The sequence below is a fragment of the Rattus norvegicus genome, chromosome 14 (assembly GCF_021556685.1).
Source record: "Rattus norvegicus strain SHRSP/BbbUtx chromosome 14, alternate assembly SHRSP_T2T, whole genome shotgun sequence".
Lineage (NCBI taxonomy): Eukaryota > Metazoa > Chordata > Mammalia > Rodentia > Muridae > Rattus > Rattus norvegicus.
Genome location: NC_141547.1, coordinates 22,554,216 through 22,579,085, shown reverse-complemented (window position 1 = coordinate 22,579,085; position 24,870 = coordinate 22,554,216).

Below are 24,870 nucleotides of genomic sequence, written 5' to 3'. Positions count from 1 at the left end.
TACTTAAAATGAAAGTTGGAGAACAAAGATTAAAATTGAAGATTTAAAAAATCTTAAAGCCCACTTAATTTGCAGTTAAGCACCAGAGACCCATTACCTCTTAGCATTAGTTATACAAGTGTGAGATCTAACTAAGAATTTTTATGGGCATGAGGGACTAATTCTGGCGCCTCTGATGATTCCATCTTTTGTCAACTTTAGTTTAAGATTTGAAATATTGTGATGGGACAGGAGGCTATTGACTCAGGTTGAGTCTTCTTGAGAAGAATAATAAAATGTTAGGAAAAGTATGTTTGAAACTGACTGATTATAAAAAAGAAACTATAATGCCAATGGAAGACAGAAATAAAAATCATAGCACCATCTATATCAGTTTTGTCAACTGATTAATATCTATATCAACTACTAAGGGTCTGATTCATGGCAGTAGTGCTGTTAGTCATAAGGAGTGGTTGTCTTTTAGAGTTCAAATGATCTTTTTACTCATAAGTGTTATAAGGATAAAGTTCAGTATCCTTAGATACTATAATTAAAAACAATAATTTATTGACAACACTTTATATATGCTTATGTCGTGTTTAAAAACAATAGTAGTAAATGAATTATGTGCAACTTTTAATCATTTAAGGCAAACAAATATTTTGCAATTAAAATATAATTGCACCACTTTTCTCTTTTCTCTTTCTTCCCATGTTACACCCCTTCATACTCAAATTCATGATCTTTTTCTCTTTAAGTTTTTGCATAGAGATACATTTCTAACTATATAAGTACATCTTGCTTAGTCTGTTATTACACGTGTGTATGTGTTTTTAAGACTGACTGTGTAGTTTTGAATAAAGGAAAAATAGTTCATTCTTCCCTAGGGAAGACTGTTTCTCCCACTGTCAGCATTCCTTGGGGGACTATAGTTTTGCTTTTGTTTTGTTTTGTTTGGTTTGGTTTTGTTTTGTTTTTATCTAGGATCAGGGTCCTGTGAGATTTATCCTTCCTTCTTAGCATGTCTACTGGTAACAGTCTTTGTCTGGGTCTTGTTCAGGCAGTCATATTGTTGAGAATTCAATTGTATATCTTCTCTGTCATTTCTAGAAGATTCAGTCTCATAACAGAATTTTTGTTTCTCTGGCTCTTAGAATCTTTCCAGCCCATCTTACTCCCTGAGCCTTAGATACAGAAGATGTGATACAGACATATCAGTTGTGTCTGGATACCACACAATCACTTATTCTCTACATTTTTATTGGGTTTGGTTTTCTGGAATTGTATTCTTGTGCTGTCAAGAGCAGTTGCCTTGATAAGGGATTAGAGCTATATTTATCTGTGAGTATTTAGAATCTGGTAAAAAAAAATTATACACTTTTACTAAAGTAGCAGTTTTAAGTTCTCTTCCAAGAACCATGATTCATTAATCCTGGATAGTTGACTGGGTTTTTCATAGCAGACATGATTTTCTTCTTGTTGAGCAATACTTCAGAACAATTAGAGAACAATTACATCGAGGTATGGGTGAAACTATTAAATCCTTGGGGCCATTGTGACATTCTGATTATTGTTTTACAACACAGACATCATAACTCTGTAGGACTGTTGGCTGCTTACATATCTTAAATACTTGATAGCAACTTTTGGTACCATGAAAGATAGTTCTCAATGAGAGAATTTTCCAGGTCCTATGTCTAAAATGAATGGTGTCTTTGGCATTAGGAACATTAATTCTACCTCTGGGAGGCAACCAAAGGCAACTAAAACAGCTTGGTTGTCTATAGGACTTAAATGACCAACTACTTGAAAACTACATCTCAGGCCTGATGCTAGGGGTTTTTTTTTCCATTAGATACTCTGTGGCACATAAGCAGGGCATTGTAAATTCAGATAGGGGAATTTTGTTTAAATGTATATGTCATATATATTATATTATTATTCATTTACCTAAAATTACATATGATAATACACTGATTTCCATAGAGTTTGCACTGGTTTGCAATCCCAACAACAGTAAGGGTCTCCTTTTCTGCACATCTTCTCCAGAATTTATTGTTGCTTGTTTGTTTGAATACAATATTGAGAATGAATGAGGAGAGTTGACATCTCTATGAACTTTTTGGTTTCAGTGGGATTAATTCAAATTTCCCTCATCTTGAATGACATTGGCTGCAGATTTCTCATAGACAACATTTATAACCTTGAAATATGTTACCTCTAGTCCTAGCATATCTAGAATTTTTATCATTAAGGCATATTGAATGTTGTCAAGGGATTTATAGATTGGGATGATCATGTAATTTTGTTGATTTATTACATTTATTGACTAGTTTATGTTAAACCATCCCTGCATCTCTTGGATAAAGGCAATATGTTCATATTGAATATTCTTTTTCATGTGTGTCTGCATTTGCTTTGTAAGTATTTTATTCTGGATTTTAAAGCTATTTTCTCTTTTGATATTTATTTAACTGGTTTAGGCATTAGAGCAATATTGGCTTTATAGGAGTTCAGAAGTAATTCTTCTATTCATATATTTTAAAATAATTTAAAAAGGATTAGCTATAGATCTTCTTTGAAAGTCTGGTTGAATCCTGCTGTAAATCCATCTGATCCTGGAATTTTAGTCAGAAGCCTTTTTCATAAGATATATAAGTTTTAAAAATAGAAAAAGTTTATTAAGGTAAATAATACTTAAGAGATGATTCAACTGTTAATTCATGTATGGTAGAGTTTGAAGGCCTGAGAAGAAATAAGCCAGAGTTATATGTTGTAAGCTAAACAGAAGTCTAGAGACTCAAGAGTACAGAAGTCTGGGAACTCAAAACCACAGAATATGGGAAGAGACCAAAGGCCTTGCTCATGGAATCAGGAGTCAGGTGTAGGGCAAGGCCCTCCTGCCTCTACACTTTGTTCTTTCTGAACTTCTAGGACAGAAAGGTACTTACACACCCTGGGGAGGGCCATCACATTTATTCAGTCCATAGACTAAAATTTCTGTGTTTTATTAGAAGCACTGTCATAGACCATACTGCAATCCCTAAAGTAGTGTTGAATCAAATCTTTCAGAAATCCCACATTCTGGTCAAGTTAACACACAAAATTATTCATTATATTAGGTAATGAAAATACATAGGAGATAAGAATTCCCTATATCTTGCCAAATAGGAATGAATAATGTTTAGCTCAAATAATGCACAGTTCTTCATACAAGTCAATGTCCAATTGAATCAGAACTTTTTCAGATTAAATTGTAACCGATCATTTAAATAACAAATATAATAGTAAAAAGACATTTTTCTTTTTAACTTTCTTTTATTTTTATTAGATTATATTATAATTACATCATTTATCCCTTTTCTTCCCATTCCCCTGGTGCTTACCATACATACTGTTTAAACGATCATGCTCCACCATTTGGAGTGGTATTTTAGTTTTTGAAACTGATACTTTCTTGTTGTATTAGGGCTTGCATTGCTATCTTCAAAAGCTTACATTAAAAACTCAGGCACCTTGAAAATATCTTTATTTGCATTACATACTTCAGAAAAGTATTTGAAGAATGGTGGGATTTCCATTACAGAAAAATTAATCCTTTATTAGTACTAAATATTAATTATTTAAAGTCTATTTCATGTTATTTGAGAATGAAATATTTAACATATTAGGTAGCTTGTGATTTATACATTTTATACATTAAAGTAAGTTCTACTCATATATATGTTTCTAAAATGTCACCTAAATATAACTTCGTTCTCACTAACATTTTAAAATTAAAATGACTAATTTGAAAGAGATATTTTCTTTAAAAATAAATTTAAGTATATAGTATTTCTTAGAGTAAATGACTATCATCCTAGAGCTGATAAGAACGGGGAGATTTAGTGACACTCAGCCCAGCTTAAACAAAAGTTTCTGTTCTGTCCTTTCCTACGGCTTATGTCTGTGACAGCAAACATAATTAAAGCTATCACAAGAAAAATCGCTGCTTGTTCTAAATCAGTAAAACTCGAGAACCAAGAAAATAATGGAAAGATTTCTTCTTGTCCCAAGTACTGATTCCACCTTGATTTCTCCTTTCTTTCTTTGTCGTTCTTAAGAGCAGACATAAATACAAAGCAAGCATGAATCAATAGAAAATAGACTGGAGAAATAAAGAACAATGTAGGGGATTTGTCGATGTGTTTACAAGTACACAATGATCCAACAAGCATGAATGTCTCCATAGCTCTGCCTCCCTCTTCTAGTGAGCCCAACACATCTCTGTCTCACTCCACCCGACAAAGTAAAACTCAGTTAGGAAAGGTAATGTGAAGGAAGAGACAGTGAGAAAATAAGAAGACCTGGTCCTGTGTCCACTACTCATTAGTCAACAGACATCCCAAGAATGTTCTATGAAGTAATTTTGAACCAAATCCTTTCATTAACTAGTGTGCTTCCAATTTGCTTGCATAAGATTTCTTTGTGAAAAGATGCAGCTCCTTTTTAAAATTCTTTCAAATTTCTTACATATATGAAGTGTACTTTGATCCCATTCACACCCTATTGTCTTCTCTTATATCCATCTACCCTCAACAAATCCCTTTAAAAGAATTAAAAAGAACTGTCACAGTTAACTCACATGACCTTGTCACTTGCTGCTGTTCAACATAGAAGTGTTTGAGATACCTGTGGAGACTGAGGTTTTCCTGAAATGGTTTCAGCTGCTGCACGATGCCTTGGCAGCCAGTCCTTTTGAAAGAAACCCAGAAGCCATTAGTGGGGCTCTGTAGTATCTTTTAGTTCAAAGGTAAGCTATAAATGTTTTGCTTTTCAGATGGTCCAGCATAGATAGATGATAGATAGATGATAGATAGATAGATAGATAGATGATAGATAGATAGATAGATAGATAGATAGATAGATAGATAGATAGATAGATAGATGTGTGTGTGTGTGTGTGTGTGTGTGTGTGTGTGTGTGTGTGTGTATTCTGTACTTCTTTAGGTCTGAATTTTTCCAATGGAACATAAGGAAATACAATGAGGTATTTACCTTCTGTTCCCTTACGTAAAATCTGGAAGACCCATGCTGTATCGCAAATGATGGAGTTTAAAGATGAGCTCAATAAGGAAAATGTATTTTTGTGGGTTTATGACAAACCATTATCATGGTGGACAATGAGAACTTAAAACGTTTTTTATTACATAGCTGAAAGTTTGTTTAACCTGAAGAAAACAGTTATACACATGTACAAATTAAATAAAAGGAGGAAAGTGTGGATTATCTGCTGTAGTAGATCATAATCCAACACCAAGACACTTTCCTGGCTCTCCCATTGAGTCCATGATGTTCTCCTATGAAAATAGACTTCCTTACAGAACAGCAATTTCAGAAGATGCTACCTGGGCCTATGACAAATAATGACAAAAAAATCAACAACTTATTATAGGGTTTCTGAACACAGACAATATGTATTCATTGTCCAAGCCAGAAGAACAGTCAAATAGACTGACTTGGGTAATAGAACTAAATATTACCGTAAGTTTAGCCTTGTTCTAGTCTTCTCTAGTAAAACAACTTATTATGATATCTAATACCAGAATTACTTGCTCCCTCATATCATCCAATCTAGAAAAATGCCTATCTGGTTAAATTTCCCCAAAGCCCAAGCCCAAATCCTATAAGCTCTTTCTTTCTTTCTTTTTAAATTTTTATTAGATATATCTCTTTACTTACATTTCAAATGTTATTCCCCTTCCTGGTTTTCTGTCCATAGGCCTCCATCCCCTCCCCTCCCCCCCAATATGGGTATTCCCCCCATACACCCTCTTACTGCCCCCCCTATTCCCCTGCACTGGATGTCCAACCTTGGCAGGACCAAGGGCCTCTCCTTCCACTGGTGCCTCAACAAGGCTATTCTCTGCTACATATGCAGTAAGCTCTTTCTTATATTATGAATGTGATATCATATCCTGTGACTAAGTGTGTGGTTGGTCTTGCCTCTTCATCCCAATGTGCATAAAACCAAATCATTCACCACTGGTATTTTCCTGATTTTTCTGAACAATATTGATACATATATTCAGGATTCATTTTTGGAAATGCCAAGGATTATAATTATTTTTTATTTGTTTCTAACTACCCTGACATCATGCTGATCTTCAGAGTGGACAGATGAATCCAGCTGTGCTCTAAATCACCTAAGTAGTAGCTACAACCATCAACATCAGATAACTGTAATTGGTTTTTTTTTTTCTGAAACTTGCTTGTCCCAACATTTTATCTTGAAAAGTTTTAAAAGTTATGAGTAGTTAATCTTCTTTATTAAAACTTCGTAGTAGAATAAACAAATAATTAAGATTTTATTTTGACAAACATTTTCCTTAATGTTCTTTGAGAAAACTAGAAAATAATACTCTCCAGGACACTTTTTATTGTCATGACTAAAATGAGAGATGTGGGGAAAGCTAGAAATGTTTCAATGACAACGAACTTGTTCTCCAGATAAATACATATAAATGCTTATCTCAAAAGCATCCTTCTTAATTAGGGCCAAGAGAGATATGCTGGAGTAAGAGAAAGGGAATGTGACTTGAATCATAATTTGTCACCCTACATGTCCTGTTTCTTTATCTTCATTTTATACCAAAAGCAAAGCCTTGCAGCAGTAAGTACTAGGAAAGGTATATGAAACATAACTCTTGCATAGTGTGGTAATAAATATATATTAGTGCTATGGAACTGCATCAAATATGTCTGAAGTCATTGTTCCTGGATATATAGATAGATAGATATAGATGTTTGTGTGTGTGTGTGTGTGTGTGTGTGTGTGTGTGTATGTGTAGTGTTAGAAATATAAAAGTATTATATGTTTTTTAATTTTTGATACAATTCTAATTGAGTATATTTAGAGAGCTAGAAGACCAGAGACCATCATTCTTTAAAGCTAACTCTGAAGGATCTCAGGAAATCTGTGGAACAGTTGTGGTAAGGATTGAGGAACTAGGAGGGGATAGGGATTCTATAAGAAGACTAACAGAGCTTCCTGGTTGCTGCCGCCGCAGAGAGCCCTTGGGCAGCACCCCCGCAAGCAAACTTGAGCCTCAGGACCACAGGTAAGACCAACTTGTCTGCTGCAAGAGAGCTGCCTGGTGAGATCGGGACACACAGAGGCAGAGTTCATCTAGGACCAGGCACGTCCTGTGTTTGCCTGAGGTCCCACGCCCGCGGATCCCGGGCCCGCAGCAGCTCTCTGCTCCCAGACCCTGTGGGAAAGACACCTCACCGCCTGATCAGGTGGGCACTACTGAGGCTGCAGAGCGGAAGAGACCACCAACACTGCCCACCCCTGCCCACATCCCTGGCCCAAGAGGAAACTGTATAAGGCCTCTGGGCTCCCGTGGGGGAGGGCCCAGGAGCGGCAGGACCCCTGCCTGAGACACCACCGGAACCTGAGGGAAACAGACCGGATAAACAGTTCTCTGCACCCAAATCCCGTGGGAGGGAGAGCTGAACCTTCAGAGAGGCAGACAAGCCTGGGAAACCGTAAGAGACTGCTCTCTGTACATACATCTCGGACGCCAGAGGAAAACACCAAACGCCATCTGGAACCCTGGTGCACTGAAGCTCCCGGAAGGGGCAGCACCGGTCTTCCTGGTTGCTGCCGCCGCAGAGAGCCCCTGGGCAGCACCCGGAGAGCAAACTTGAGCCTCGGGACCACAGGTAAGACCAACTTGTCTGCTGCAAGAAAGCTGCCTGGTGAACTCAAGACACAGGCCCACAGGAACAGCTGAAGACCTGTAGAGAGGAAAAACTACACGCCCGAAAGCAGAACACTCTGTCCCCAGAACTGACTGAAAGAGATGAAAACAGGTCTACAGCACTCCTGACACACAGGCTTATAGGACAGTCTAGCCACTGTCAGAAATAGCAGAACAAAGTAACACTAGAGATAATCTGATGGCGAGAGGCAAGCGCAGGAACCCAAGCAACAGAAACCAAGACTACATGCCATCATCGGAGCCCAATTCTCACACCAAAACAAACATGGAATATCCAAACACACCAGAAAAGCAAGATCTAGTTTCAAAATCATATCTGATCATGATGCTGGAGGACTTCAAGAAAGACATGAACACACTTAGGGAAACGCAGGAAAACATTAATAAACAAGTAGAAGCCTACAGAGAGGAATCGAAAAATCCCTGAAAGAATTCCAGGAAAACACAATCAAACAGTTGAAGGAATTAAACATGGAAATAGAAGCAATCAAGAAAGAACACATGGAAACAACCCTGGATATAGAAAACCAAAAGAAGAGACAAGGAGCTGTAGATACAAGCCTCACCAACAGAATTCAAGAGATGGAAGAGAGAATCTCAGGAGCAGAAGATTCCATAGAAATCATTGACTCAACTGTCAAAGATAATGTAAAGCGGAAAAAGCTACTGGTCCAAAACATACAGGAAATCCAGGACTCAATGAGAAGATCAAACCTAAGGATAATAGGTATAGAAGAGAGGGAAGACTCCCAGCTCAAAGGACCAGTAAATATCTTCAACAAAATCATAGAAGAAAACTTCCCTAACCTAAAAAAAGAGATATCCATAGGCATACAAGATGCCTACAGAACTCCAAATAGATTGGACCAGAAAAGAAACACCTCCCGTCACATAATAGTCAAAACACCAAATGCACAAAATAAAGAAAGAATATTAAAAGCAGTAAGGGAAAAAGGTCAAGTAACATATAAAGGCAGACCTATCAGAATCACACCAGACTTTTCGCCAGAAACTATGAAGGCCAGAAGATCCTGGACTGATGTCAGACAGACCCTAAGAGAACACAAATGCCAGCCCAGGTTACTGTATCCTGCAAAACTCTCAATTAACATAGATGGAGAAACCAAGATATTCCATGACAAAACCAAATTTACACAATATCTTTCTACAAATCGAGCACTACAAAGGATAATAAATGGTAAAGCCCAACATAAGGAGGCAAGCTATACCCTAGAAGAAGCAAGAAACTAATCGTCTTGGCAACAAAACAAAGAGAATGAAAGCACACAAACATAACCTCACATCCAAATATGAATATAACGGGAAGCAATAACCACTATTCCTTAATATCTCTCAACATCAATGGCATCAACTCCCCAATAAAAAGACATAGATTAACAAACTGGATACGCAACGAGGACCCTGCATTCTGCTGCCTACAGGAAACACACCTCAGAGACAAAGACAGACACTACCTCAGAGTGAAAGGCTGGAAAACAACTTTCCAAGCAAATGGTCAGAAGAAGCAAGCTGGAGTAGCCATTCTAATATCAAATAAAATCAATTTTCAACTAAAAGTCATCAAAAAAGATAAGGAAGGACACTACATATTCATCAAAGGAAAAATCCACCAAGATGAACTCTCAATCCTAAATATCTATGCCCCAAATACAAGGGCACCTACATATGTAAAAGAAACCTTACTAAAGCTCAAAACACACATTGCACCTCACACAATAATAGTGGGAGATTTCAACACCCCACTCTCATCATTGGACAGATCATGGAACAGAAATTAAACAGAGGTGTAGACAGACTAAGAGAAGTCATGAGCCAAATGGACTTCACGGATATTTATAGAACATTCTATCCTAAAGCAAAAGGATATACCTTCTTCTCAGCTCCTCATGGTACTTTCTCCAAAATTGACCATATAATTGGTCAAAAAACGGGCCTCAACAGGTACAGAAAGATAGAAATAATCCCATGCGTGCTATCGGACCACCACGGCCTAAAACTGGTCTTCAATAACAATCAAGGAAGAATGTCCACATATACTTGGAAATTGAACAATGCTCTACTCAATGATAACCTGGTCAAGGAAGAAATAAAGAAAGAAATTAAAAACTTTTTAGAATTTAATGAAAATGAAGGTACAACATACCCAAACTTATGGGACACAATGAAAGCTGTGCTAAGAGGAAAACTCATAGCGCTGAGTGCCTGCAGAAAGAAACAGGAAAGAGCATATGTCAGCAGCTTGACAGCACACCTAAAAGCTCTAGAACAAAAAGAAACAAATACACCCAGGAGGAGTAGAAGGCAGGAAATAATCAAACTCAGAGCTGAAATCAACCAAGTAGAAACAAAAAGGACCATAGAAAGAATCAACAGAACCAAAAGTTGGTTCTTTGAGAAAATCAACAAGATAGATAAACCCTTAGTCAGACTAACGAGAGGACACAGAGAGTGCGTCCAAATTAACAAAATCAGAAATGAAAAGAGAGACATAACAACAGATTCAGAGGAAATTCAAAAAATCATCAGATCTTACTACAAAAACCTATATTCAACAAAACTTGAAAATCTTCAGGAAATGGACAATTTCCTAGACAGATACCAGGTATCGAAGTTAAATCAGGAACAGATAAACCAGTTAAACAACCCCATAACTCCTAAGGAAATAGAAGCAGTCATTAAAGGTCTCCCAACCAAAAAGAGCCCAGGTCCAGACGGGTTTAGTGCAGAATTCTATCAAACCTTCATAGAAGACCTCATACCAATATTATCCAAACTATTCCACAAAATTGAAACAGATGGATCACTACCGAATACCTTCTACGAAGCCACAATTACTCTTATACCTAAACCACACAAAGACACAACAAAGAAAGAGAACTTCAGACCAATTTCCCTTATGAATATCGACGCAAAAATACTCAACAAAATTCTGGCAAACCGAATCCAAGAGCACATCAAAACAATCATCCACCATGATCAAGTAGGCTTCATCCCAGGCATGCAGGGATGGTTTAATATACGGAAAACCATCAACGTGATCCATTATATAAACAAACTGAAAGAACAAAACCACATGATCATTTCATTAGATGCTGAGAAAGCATTTGACAAAATTCAACACCCCTTCATGATAAAAGTCCTGGAAAGAATAGGAATTCAAGGCCCATACCTGAACATGGTAAAAGCCATATACAGCAAACCAGTTGCTAACATTAAACTAAATGGAGAGAAACTTGAAGCAATCCCACTAAAATCAGGGACTAGACAAGGCTGCCCACTCTCTCCCTACTTATTCAATATAGTTCTTGAAGTTCTAGCCAGAGCAATCAGACAACAAAAGGATGTCAAGGGGATACAGATCGGAAAAGAAGAGGTCAAAATATCACTATTTGCAGATGACATGATAGTATATTTAAGTGATCCCAAAAGTTCCACCAGAGAACTACTAAAGCTGATAAACAACTTCAGCAAAGTGGCTGGGTATAAAATTAACTCAAATAAATCAGTTGCCTTCCTCTATACAAAAGAGAAACAAGCCGAGAAAGAAATTAGGGAAACGACACCCTTCATAATAGACCCAAATAATATAAAGTACCTCGGAGTGACTTTAACAAAGCAAGTAAAAGATCTGTACAATAAGAACTTCAAGACACTGAAGAAGGAAATTGAAGAAGACCTCAGAAGATGGAAAGATCTCCCATGCTCATGGATTGGCAGGATTAATATAGTAAAAATTGCCATTTTACCAAAAGCAATCTACAGATTCAATGCAATCCCCATCAAAATACCAATCCAATTCTTCAAAGAGTTAGACAGAACAATTTGCAAATTCATCTGGAATAACAAAAAACCCAGGATAGCTAAAACTATCCTCAACAATGAAAGGACTTCAGGGGGAATCACTATCCCTGAACTCAAGCAGTATTACAGAGCAATAGTGATAAAAACTGCATGGTATTGGTACAGAGACAGACAGATAGACCAATGGAATAGATTTGAAGACCCAGAAATGAACCCACACACCTATGGTCACTTGATTTTTGACAAAGGAGCCAAAACCATCCAATGGAAAAAAGATAGCATTTTCAGCAAATGGTGCTGGTTCAACTGGAGGTCAACATATAGAAGAATTCAGATCGATCCATGCTTATCACCCTGTACAAAGCTTAAGTCCAAGTGGATCAAGGACCTCCACATCAAACCAGACACACTCAAACTAATAGAAGAAAAACTAGGGAAGCATCTGGAACACATGGGCACTGGAAAAAATTTCCTGAACAAAACACCAATGGCTTATGCTCTAAGATCAAGAATCGACAAATGGGATCTCATAAAACTGCAAAGCTTCTGTAAGGCAAAGGACACTGTGGTTAGGACAAAACGGCAACCAACAGATTGGGAAAAGATCTTTACCAATCCTACAACAGATAGAGGCCTTATTTCCAAAATATACAAAGAACTCAAGAAGTTAGACCACAGGGAAACAAATAACCCTATTAAAAAATGGGGCTCAGAGCTAAACAAAGAATTCACAGCTGAGGAATGCCGAATGGCGGAGAAACACCTAAAGAAATGTTCAACATCTTTAGTCATAAGGGAAATGCAAATCAAAACAACCCTGAAATTTCACCTCACACCAGTGAGAATGGCTAAGATCAAAAACTCAGGGGACAACAGATGCTGGCGAGGATGTGGAGAAAGAGGAACACGCCTCCATTGTTGGTGGGATTGCAAACTGGTACAACCATTCTGGAAATCAGTCTGGAGGATCCTCAGAAAATTGGACATTGAACTGCCTGAGGATCCAGCTATACCTCTCTTGGGCATATACCCAAAAGATGCCCCAACATATAAAAAAGACACGTGCTCCACTATGTTCATTGCAGCCTTATTTATAATAGCCAGAAGCTGGAAAGAACCCAGATGCCCTTCAACAGAGGAATGGATACAGAAAATGTGGTACATCTACACAATGGAATATTACCCAGCTATCAAAAACAACGACTTTATGAAATTCGTAGGCAAATGGCTGGAACTGGAAAATATCATTCTGAGTGAGCTAACCCAAACACAGAAAGACATACATGGTATGCGCTCACTGATTAGTGGCTATTAGCCCAAATGCTTGAATTACCCTAAATGCCTAGAACAAATGAAACTCAAGACAGATGATCAAAATGTGAATGGTTCACTCCTTCTTTAAAAGGGGAACAAGAATACCCTTGGCAGGGAAGAGAGAGGCAAAGATTAAAACAGAGACTGAAGGAACACCCATTCAGAGTCTGCCCCACATGTGGCCCATGCATATACAGCCATCCAATTAGACAAGATGGATGAAGCAAAGAAGTGCAGACCGACAGGAGCCGGATGTAGATCGCTCCTGAGAGACACAGCCAGAATACAGCAAATACAGAGGCGAATGCCAGCAGCAAACCACTGAACTGAGAATAGGTCCCCCGTTGAAGGAATCAGAGAAAGAACTGGAAGAGCTTGAAGGGGCTCGAGACCCCAAAAGTACAACAATGTCAAGCAACCAGAGCTTCCAGGGACTAAGCCACTACCTAAAGACTATACATGGACTAACCCTGGACTCTGACCTCATAGGTAGCAATGAATATCCTAGTAAGAGCACCAGTGGAAGGGGAAGCCCTGGGTCCTGCTAAGACTGAACCCCCAGTGAACTAGACTGTTGGGGGGAGGGGGACAATGGGGGGAGGGTGGGGAGGGGAACACCGATAAGAAAGGGGAGGGGGGAGGGGGATGTTTGCCCGGAAACTGGGAAAGGGAATAACACTCGAAATGTATATAAGAAATACTCAAGTCAATAATAAAAAAAAAAAAAGAAAAAAGAAAAAAATTTAAAAATGAAAAAAAAAAAAAAAGAAGACTAACAGAGTCAACTAACCTGAACTCTTGGGGCTCCCAGAGGTTGAATCACCAATTAGAGTGCCTGGACCTAGTCCCCCGCACATATACATGTTGCACATGTGCAGCTTGGTCTTTATGTGGGTTCCCCAACCACTGGAATGGGGCATTACCTGACTCCGTTGTCTGCCTGTGGATCTTGTTCCCCTAACTGGGCTGTCTTGTCAGTGGGAGAGGGTAACCTAATCCTGCAGTGACTCAGGTGCCAGTGTGTATTGCTACCGAGGACCAACCTCCACCTTTTCAAAGATGAAAGGGAGGAGTGGATAGGGGTAGGAGCCATGCAATGGAGGAACTGGGAAGAGAAAGGGTACTGTGATTAGGATGTAGAGTTAAGAAATAAATTATTTAAATAGCAAGTCAAAAAAAGGAAGTACATACCATGTTTGTCTTACAGGATCTGGGTTACCTCACTCAGGATGATCCTTTCTAGTTTTCGCCTTCAAAATTTCATGATGTGTTTGTTTTTAATAGCTGAGTGATATTCCACTGTGTAAATAAACTGTTTTCTTTAGCCATCCTTCAGTTGAGGGACATGTAGATTGTTTCCAGTTTCTAGCTATTATGAATAAAGCTAAGTGATTCTGTGAGAAATCATGAAATTGATTTCCCAAGTACAAGTTGGGAATGCAAATTAGCAATCCTGAAAGTGGTGGAGGAATGTTCCCCTTGCTCCGAATTCTCCTCAGCATGAGCTGTCCTTGACGTTTTTATCTTAGCCATTCTAGTGGGTATTAGGTGAAATCTTGAGTTGTTTTGATTTGCATTTCCCTGATGACTAATGTCACTGAACATTTCTTTAAGTACTTCACAGACATTAAAGATTCCTCTGTTGAGAATTCTCTGGTTAGCTCTGTACCCCATTTTAATTGGGTTGTTTGGTTTGTTGTTAATGTCCTTTTTCTTTAAAAGAGGGGTCATGAAATTCTTATAATCTATGTTCTCAAACTATACTGTGGCTAGAAATGATTAATCAACTCATAAATTTGTATCCAGACAAGGAGGAAGCATGTTGACTGAAGACAAAATTTAATGCAGTCTACTTCTCATGCATCATGATAAAACGCAACATGATTAAATGTAAACAAGAAAATAATATTTTAACTTGAAAAAACACAAATATAAAGGCCTTTTGAGTCTAGGATCTGAAACTTGTGCTTAAATACCCAATTGCAACTCAGGAAAACAAATAAACAGTGGTTGATAATTCTATAGTGTTGTTTGGGGAAATCATTCATAACTGATATCGTAACATGAAAAGGGTGTCAGCCTTTAAACAGAATAATGTACTATAAATTGAGATACAAAGGTGTGCATATTAAGAAATACAAAAATATTAATCATAGTCCAAGAGAAATTGGAACAAAGACAGGAATGGGTAGAGCATAGGACAAGCATTCTAAATGGGCTGTAAGAAGAGAAAATGGGCCTCGTGGGCCATGCCTGAAAACTCAGAACTCACAATTTGAAATGAGATAGTCTCAAGTTCCAAGTCTGCCAACAACATAAGATCCTGTATTCAGAGAAGAGAGAGAGGAAAGATGAGAAGAAGGAAAGGAGGACCTCACCTAATGAGAGAAATTGGAAACAAAGTTATAATAAAGCACTAACACCTACTATACAGAAATCTAAAAGTTCGACAATAACATAGAGGGAATTTTAGGAGAAGACAATTCCTCAAATTTCTTGTCACCAAACCAACTGAAATAATCAAAATCTGCAGTATATATAACAAAGGAAAATGCATTTCCATGCAAATCAAAATAACCCTGAGATTCCACCTCACACCAGTCAGAATGGCTAAGATCAAAAACTCAGGTGACAGCAGATGCTGGCGAGGATGTGGAAAAAGAGGAACACTCCTCCATTGTTGGTGGGATTGCAAGCAGGTACAACCATTCTGAAAATCAGTCTAGAGTTTCTTCAGAGAATTGGACATTCTGAGGACCTAGCTATATCTCTCCTGGACATTTGCTCAAAAGATGCTCCAACATACAACAAAGACACATGCTCCACTATGTTCATAGCAGCCTTATTTATAATAGCCAGACACTGGGAAAAAACCCAGATGTCCTTCAATAGACAAATGGATACAGAAAATGTGGCATATCTACACAATAGAATACTACTCAGCTATTAAAAACAATGACTTCATGAAGTTTGCAGGCAAATGGATGGAACTAGAGAATATCATCCTGAGTGAGGTAACACAGTCACAAAAAAACTCATATGGTATGCACTCACTGATAAGTGGATATCAGGATAAAAGCTCAGATACTCATGGCAACTTACAGACCATATGAAGGTCAAGAAGAAGGAAGACCAAAGCGTGGATGCTTCAGTGTTACTTAGAAGGGAGAAAATAATCATGGGAGGTAGAGACTGGGAGGGTCTTGGAAGAGAGAGAGAGGGGGGGGGAGAGGTGGGCAGGATCAGAGGAGATGGGGGAGAAGTACAGAAGGTCAGGAAATTGAACAGAGGTGTGTAGCAATGGGGGAATAGAGAACTGGGGTAGCCACCAGAATGTCCCAGATGCCAAGATAGCAAGAGGCTCCCAGAACCCAACGGGAATGAGATTAGCTGGAATACCCAACAAAGGGGAGAGAGGATCTATATGACCATATCCAGTGGTTAGGCACAGCCCCAGTTGAGTAATGAGGCCACCCACCCTTCTCAAAAGGTTTAACCCAGAATTACTCCTGTCTAAAGGAAATACAAAGACAAAGAATGGAACAGAGACTGAAGGAAAGGCCATCCAAAGATTGCCCTACCTAAGGATTCATTCCACATGCAGAAACCAAACTCAGCCACTATTGCTAATGCCAAAAGTGGTTGCTGACAGGAGCCTGTTTCAGCTGTCTCCTGAGAGGCTCTGCCAGAGCCTGCTCAATACAGATGAGGATGCTTGCAGCCAACCATCAGACTGAGCCCAGGGACCCCAATGGAGAAGTGAAAGGAAGGACTGAAGGAGCTGAGGTGGGTTGCGATCCCATAAGAAGAACAACATCAATCACCAGAACCCCCAGAGCTCCGAGGGACTAAACCACCAATCAAAGATTACACATGGAGGGACCCATGGCTCCAACCACATATGTAGCAGAGAATGGCCTGATCTGGCATCAATGGGAGGGGAGGCCCTTGGTCCTATGAAAGCACGATTCCCCAGTGTAGGGGAATGCTAAGGTGATGAGGCAGGAGTGGATGTGGGGGGAATTGTGGGGGGAGCACCCTCACAGTAGTAGGGGGGGAAGGGAAATAGGATAGGAGGTTTGTGAAGAAGAAACCAAACCAGGAAAGGGAATAACATTTGAAATGTAAATAAAATAACCAATAAGAAAAGAACAAAAGAAAATGCATTTCCCTTTTAAAGTTTCTATCTTCAGGAATTTATCCCATGCATGAAGATTATGACACCATTTGTGAGCATGACTAATTCCTACAAAATTGTTTATAAAAAGCAAAAGTTCATAAATAATAAAAATTTTGCAGGGACCAATTGAACAAACTATGAGCCACTCGTAAACAGAATACTAGGCAAAATATAATCATGAAATTGATTCCAATACATGGAATAGCACAGATCTAAGCTTCATATGACATGTTTATTTACATTTATAAAAAAACTTAAAATACGGTTATGTATAGTGACAAGGCCATTACTACAAAGAAGGATAGAATAGAAGCAGCATTTTCTGAACATGTGTTACAGGGCAATTTTGATTTTGAAATCATATAATTGTGCTGCATACTCAAAATTAGTAAGAGAGACCTATCCTCACTGTTAATGTTACCTGGCTAGGTCTTCCTCAGTCCTAATACTCTCAAAGTCTCTCTCTTCTGCAGCCTAATGTGTTGCTATCCTGTGCAATTAAATTGTCTTACTTCTGCTGCAGTTCCTTCAATTTTTTTTTTTGAAAAACCAGTTCAAGATGTGTTCTCAGGATCTGAGAAACTTTCCTTCCGAACCAAAAGCCTCAATTCTATCAGCACCGCCATGAGTCAAAGAGCAGAAAGGCTAACCACAATCTTAAAGAAGGAGAATTTTCAACAAAGCACAAAGCAATACCATGGTACCTGTTGTTTAAATACATAACACAGAATCAAATCACTTTAAGAAAGCTCTAGCCTAAAAGATTAAAACAGAGACTGAAGGAACACCCATTCAGAGCCTGCCCCACATTTGGCCCATACATATACAGCCACCCAATTGGACTAGATGGACGAAGCAAAGAAGTGCAGACCGACAGGAGCCGGATGTAGATCGCTCCTGAGAGACACAGCCAGAATACAGCAAATACAGAGGCGAATGCCAGCAGCAAACCACTGAACTGAGAATAGGTCCCCTATTGAAGGAATCAGAGAAAGAACTGGAAGAGCTTGAAGGGGCTCGAGACCCCAAAAGTACAACAATGCCAAGCAACCAGAGCTTCCAGGGAATAAGCCACTACCTAAAGACTATACATGGACTGACCCTGGACTCTGACCCCATAGGTAGCAATGAATATCCTAGTAAGAGCACCAGTGGAAGGGGAAGCCCTGGGTCCTGCTAAGACTGAACCCCCAGTGAACTAGTCTATGGGGGGAGGGCGGCAATGGTGGGAGGGTTGGGAGGGGAACACCCATAAGGAAGGGGAGGGGGGAGGGGGATGTTTGCCCGGAAACCGGGAAAGGGAATAACACTCGAAATGTATATAAGAAATACTCAAGTTAATAAAAAAAAAAAAAAAAAGAAAGCTCTAGCCTAGACCCATGGAGAATATCAGATTGAACCACCAACCTAAGAACATATACTGGCTGAACCTAGGCCTCCCACACATGTATAGTAGATGTACACCTCGGTCTTCAGGTGGGTCTCAGACAAATAGAGCATGGCCCACCCCAAAAGATGTTGTCTGCACATGGGATTATGTTCTGGCTAAGCTGCCTTGTCTAGCCTCAGTGGGAGAGGATGCACCTAGCCTCATAGAGACTTGATGTACCAGGTAGGGGTATAACCAGAGGAGCTCTGCCAGCTCAGAGAAGGGGAAGGGGCATGGGCGAAGGATTGTGGGAGGGGTTAAATGGAAGCAGGCGATGAATGGGTAAAATAAATGGAGGGAGTGAAATTAGGTGGCAAGCCCACTGAGTATTGAATTGTCATACAATGATTTGGATCTCTGTCCTGTCAGACACTAGCCATGTGTCCTGGGAAGAATAGTTCATTCCTTCTCACCTTTGAGCTTATCTTCTTTAAAGAGGCAATGATGGATAACAATTTTTAACCAGGTCATGGAGTAGATTTAATGACCCAGTCAAGAGCCACAAGTAAAGAGAACTTGTAAACTGTAAAATCATTTAAATAAATGTAAGCATTTAGACATTACAGAAATAAAGTGAATGAATCACCATGTGCTAGAGTTGCCAAAAGATATGATATCTGAGTTAAATATTTTAAGAATTGATAACATTTGGACAATTTAAAAAGTTAATAAGATTTGATTTAAAAAGAATCAAACCAACACAAACACAAAAATAAAAGGTCATCAAGAGCAGGTTCTGGAATTCATCCCACTGACCATTGCAGCATGAGAGCCTCCTCCTAGTAAAGGATGGGTAACTAGGCAAGGGGCATTCTTTGGAATAGACAGGAAAACACCTGGACAGGGACGCAGCCCGGAGTCATCAATCTCCAGGAGGATAGGAGACTGAGCAGTTAGGATAGCATCACCTGAGCCTAGTGTGATCGCTTTTTAGTTCCACTTACTTCAATGTGAATGACAATGAACCAATGTCAACAACCAATACATCTTGATTTTTCCACCAAAACATGATTTTACAATAAAGATTAATAACACATATTTATCCATAATAAAAATTCGCAGAGAGACTGGAGACATGGTGCAGTGGGGAAGAGTACACAGTGCTCTTTCAGGGGACCTGACCAGTTCTCAGAAACCATATTAGGCAGCTTACAAGCACTTTTAACTCCATCTGGAGGTGATCTAACTGCATCTCTGGCCTTAAGGGTACCTTCATGTAAATGCACATGCCTACACAGAGACATTCATATATGCATACATAAAATGTATTTTAAAAAGGAAATGGTTCTCTAAAACTACGAGAAATATATCACTAATAAAATAGTAGAAGAAATTATTGCCATAATGCCCACAAAAAGATAAAGTGAGTAAAGACTTTACTATTCTTTCTTTTTTTTTCCATGTTCACGACTTTCTCCAATCCATAGGGGACCATTTGCCCTCAGTTTGTGTCTGACCACTGTAAGAAATCAAGAAGTGTGAAAGGTAAAAGTCCATGTGTGTTTGTTTGTATGTTTTTACTTATTCTTTGCTTCATGGAAGCCTCAATAGCATGGGCATCAATTTAAAACTCTTTAAACAACCTTGATAAGAGTCTGTGTGATAGTACCCAGAAAATAACTTTCATGATGGTTTGACTTTATGCATGTCATGTGTTTTTTTAGTCATTATTTGATAATTTCACACATGTATGTATACAAAGTGCTTTGATCATATCAACTCTCTACTTCCCTTCTAGTGCTTCTAAGGGAACCAACATCCCTCTCAACTTCATGCCCTCTTACCACAGCCCACTGACTCCGAAGAGTAACATCATCATGTATACAACTGTAGGGCTATCCATTGGAATATAGGAAGCACAACAAGGACAAAGTCCCTGAAAAAAACTGACTCTCTCTATCCTAGAAGCCTTCAACTACCCAACCTTCTCAGTTTATGAAATGGACTTCATGAAGCACTCTCCCATCTATGCTGGGATTTTTATTAGATTGATCTTATATAGGTCTTGTGCAGGTAACTATTGCCACTATGACTGGATATCCAGGTGTAGAAGAATTAAATGAAATTATACTATGTTGCTTGGTACAAAGTTCAAGTTCAAGTGCATCGAGCACCTCAACTGATGACCTGAAACAGATAAGGGGAAAGTATGGAATGTACTCTAACTTATGGGCACAGGTAAAGATTTTCTTAATAGATATCTGGTAGTAAAGAAAGTAAGACCATGATAAAAAAAACTGTATGGTATTGGCACAGAGACAGGCAAGTGGATCAGTGGAATAAATTGAAGACCCAGAAATGAACCCGCACAGAGGTCACTTGATCTCTGGAAAAGGAGCCAAAACCATCCAATGGAAAAAGGATAGCATTTTCAACAAATAGTGCTGGTTCGACTGGAGTTCAGCATGTAGAAGAATGCAAATTGGCCCATTCTTATCACCCTATACAAAGCTTAAGTCCAAGTGGATCAAGGACCTCTACATCAAACCAGATACACTCAAATAATAGAAGAAAAAGTGGGGAAGAGTCTCAATCACATGGGCACTTGGGAAAATTTCCTGAACAAAACACCAATGGCTTATGCTCTAAGATGAAGAATCGACAAATGGGATCTCATAAAACTGCAAAGCTTCTGTAAGGCAAAGGACACTGTCATTAGGACAAAACAGCAACCAACAGATTGGGAAACGATCTTTACCAATCCTACATCTGATAGAGGGATAATATCCAAAAGGTACAAAGAATGCAAGAAGTTAGACTCCAGAGAGTCAAATAACCCTATTAAAAATTGGCAGCTGAGGAATATCAAATGGCTGAGAAGCACCTAAAGAAAAGTTCAACATCCTTAGTCATCAGGGAAATGCAAATCAAAACAACCCTGAGATTCCACCTCACACCAGTGAGAATGGCTAAGATCAAAAACTCAGATGACAGCAGATGCTGGCGAGGTTGTGGAGAAAGAGGAACACTCCTCCATTGTTGGTGGGATTGCAAACTGGTACAACTACTCTGGAAATCAGTCTGGAGGTTCCTCAGAAAATTGGACATTGAACTACCTGAGGACCCAGCTATACCTCTCTTGGGCATATACCCAAAAGATGCTCCAACATACAACAAAGACACATGCCCCACTATATTCATAGAAGCCTTATTTATAATATCTAGAAGCTGAAAAGAAGCCAGATGCCCTTCAATAGAGGAATGGATACAGAAATTGTGGTACATCTACACAATGGAGTACTACTCAGCTATCAAAATCAATGACTTCATGAAATTCATAGGCAAATGGATGGAACTAGAAAATATCATCCTGAGTGAGGTAACCCAATCACAGAAAAACACACATGGTGTGCACTCAATGATAAGTGGATATTAGCCCAAAAGCTCAAATCACCCAAAATACAATACACAGACCACATGAAGCTCAAGAAGAAAGATGACCAAAGTGCAGATGCTTCACTCCTTAAAAGGGGGAACAAAAATATTCATAGGAGGGGATATGGAGGCAGAGTTTGGAGCAACAACTGAAGGAATGGCCACTTAGAGCCTGCCCCACATGTGCCCCATATATATGCAGTCACCAAGACTAGATAACATTGATGAAGCTAAGAATGGCATGCTGATGGGAACCAGATATAGATGTCTCCTGAAAGACACAACCATAGCATGTCAAATACAGAGGCAAATGCTAGCTGCAAACCACTGAACTGAGAACGGGACCCCATTGGAGGAATTAGAGAAAGAATTGAAAGAGCTGAAGGGGCTGCGATCCCATATGAACAACAATGCCAACCAACCAGAACTCCCAGGGACTAAACCACTACCCAAAGACTCTACATGGACTGACCCATGGCTCCAACTGCATATATAGCATAGGAAGTCCTTGTTGGGCACCAATGGAAGGAGAAGTTCTTGGTCCTGCCAAGGTTGGACCCCCAGTAATGGGGCATGTTGTGGGGGCATGATGGGGAGAGGATGGGGAGGGGAACAGCCTTATAGAGGAAGGGTATGGGATAGGTGGCTTATGTCCAGGAAACCAGGAAAGGGAATAACATTAGAAATGTAAATTTTAAAAAAAATCCAATAAAAAAAAAAGACCAACAATCAACAAATGGGGTCTCATTGCTACACTTTTTTTTCAGACTTACTTTTATAATTTCTAAGTGTGTGTGCCTGGACATGCACACATGCCCATGTACCCATGGAGGTCAGAAACATCCCATTCCCCTGTAGCTAGACTTCCGATCGGCTGTGAATCACCTCATATAGGTGCTGGAAAGAGAACTCAAGTTCACTGGAAGAGCAATATGCACTCTTAACCATTTATTAGTACTTTTTTTTGAAATGGAAACTATTTTAATTGAAAATAGTTTCTTCAGAGACAGGGTAAAACCATATACTATTGGTCTTTTGAAAAAACAGACAGTTGTGATAAACTGACTCTGCTATACTCGTAGATTCAGCCATTATGACAGAAGCTTCCTCCTATAGTAGATGGGAATGAATACTGGAACCAACATCCAACATTCAGACATCACACACACACATACACACACACACACACACACACACACACACACACACACACAGAGAGAGAGAGAACTCTAAGTGAGATGGCTTCATAAATACCTCCTGTCAGAACTCAAAGAAACCCTCAAAAGAGGAGGCAAGTAGAGATGGGGGGAGATGGAGGGCACCTCTGAATCATCTGAATAAAGCTCATATGAATTCACAGAAACTAAAACAGCAAACATGGAGCCTGTATGAGCCTGCACCAGGTCTGCTACACATCTATTACAGCTTTCAGATTAGTATTTTGAGTTGTGAATGAGTGAGTCTCTGATTCTTGTGCTTTGTCTTGGGATTCTTTTCCTTCTTTTGGTTTGCCTTGTCCAACTTCATTGTGATGCTTTTGTTTTACCTTATTATATTTTGTTTTGTTATGATTTAATGTTATCTCTTAGAAGCCTGTTCTTTTCTAAAGAGATACAACAAAAAGGAAATGGATCCAGACAGGACGGAAGGTAGGAGAAACTTGGTGTAGAGGGAGTGCAAACTATAATCATTAATACAGCTTAGTCGTCACCGATGAGTGTCAAATACCCCTAGACACTTACTTGCCATTGTGCTAAATTGTGCAAAATAACACGTGATCTTATTCAAGTTTCTAGTAGGCATCAACAGTACTATTCATTAAATTTGATACAATTATTTTGTAAAAACTTTCTCATCTATCCCCAATTTTCCTTAGAGTGGAGGTGATGAAGTTGAACATCATTTAGGAAACAGCACATGAGGAAGTGTGACTGGTGAGCATCCCCAGTGGATGACAATGGGAGGGAAAAAAAAGAAAGGTACAGCTTTTCTGGAGAATTATATCACAAGAGGTGGACTTTGAAGGTTTATGGTTTCTTCCCTCTCCAGTTTACAATCTCTCTTTTATGTTATGGTTGAAGACATTTCCTTTCAGCTTCTTTTTCTGGGTGACTGCTACCATACCTCCCCCTCATCTTGTACTCTTCTTGTAGAACGATGAGGCCAAATAAACTCTTACTGCTATCAGTAAAAAAAAAAAAAAAAATCTATCCCCAAGTATGCTAAATATTAGTACCTACTTAAATGTCTTTCTCTGCATCTGTGGCAAAAATAAATAAATAAATAAATAAATAAATAAATAAATAAATAAATATTCAAATAAACACATAAATGGAAGAAAAGATGGAGACCTTTTTCACTCAGAGGATAATTGAAGTTTAGCGATTTCTCAATGTACACCTAATGCACTAATGCAGGAAGACACTTGAATACATTTAAGTGTTATGACACATACCCCTTGTCCTTAGACTCAAGTAATGCCACATAGCTCCACAGACTGAGAGTCAGTGTGGGATTTAAGCTCTATTGAAATTCTTAGTAAGAAGTTATGGTGAGCAGTTAACAGTAGGTGATAGAGGGACAACATTAGTAAGAAGCTGCATTTTGCTTACAGACAATTGTTCACTAGTTATATGTCATCGCTTTCTAGATAAAAAAAAATTGAAATGAACTATCTTATCATTGGCCACTTGCCAGTTTAATTGATCAGAACATGAAACCATGGTGCCAAGTGGCCCATCATGCTCAATCATCCACCTGTAAAAACAATCAAGAGTAACCAAGACTCTGCCAGTACCCAGGACTCCTCTCATCTCTCTTCATGGATAAGGCCTAGGGAGTCAAGTCCCCAAATTTGAGTAGATCAGATATTTAGCTGGTTTTAGTAGTTGTATAAAATGACAATCTACCAAGATATGAAAAATAACATAACTATAATAAGGTGTTTCTTACTCTGATTATAATTCCACTGTAACACACATTAAATATTTGGAGATTTTAACAGA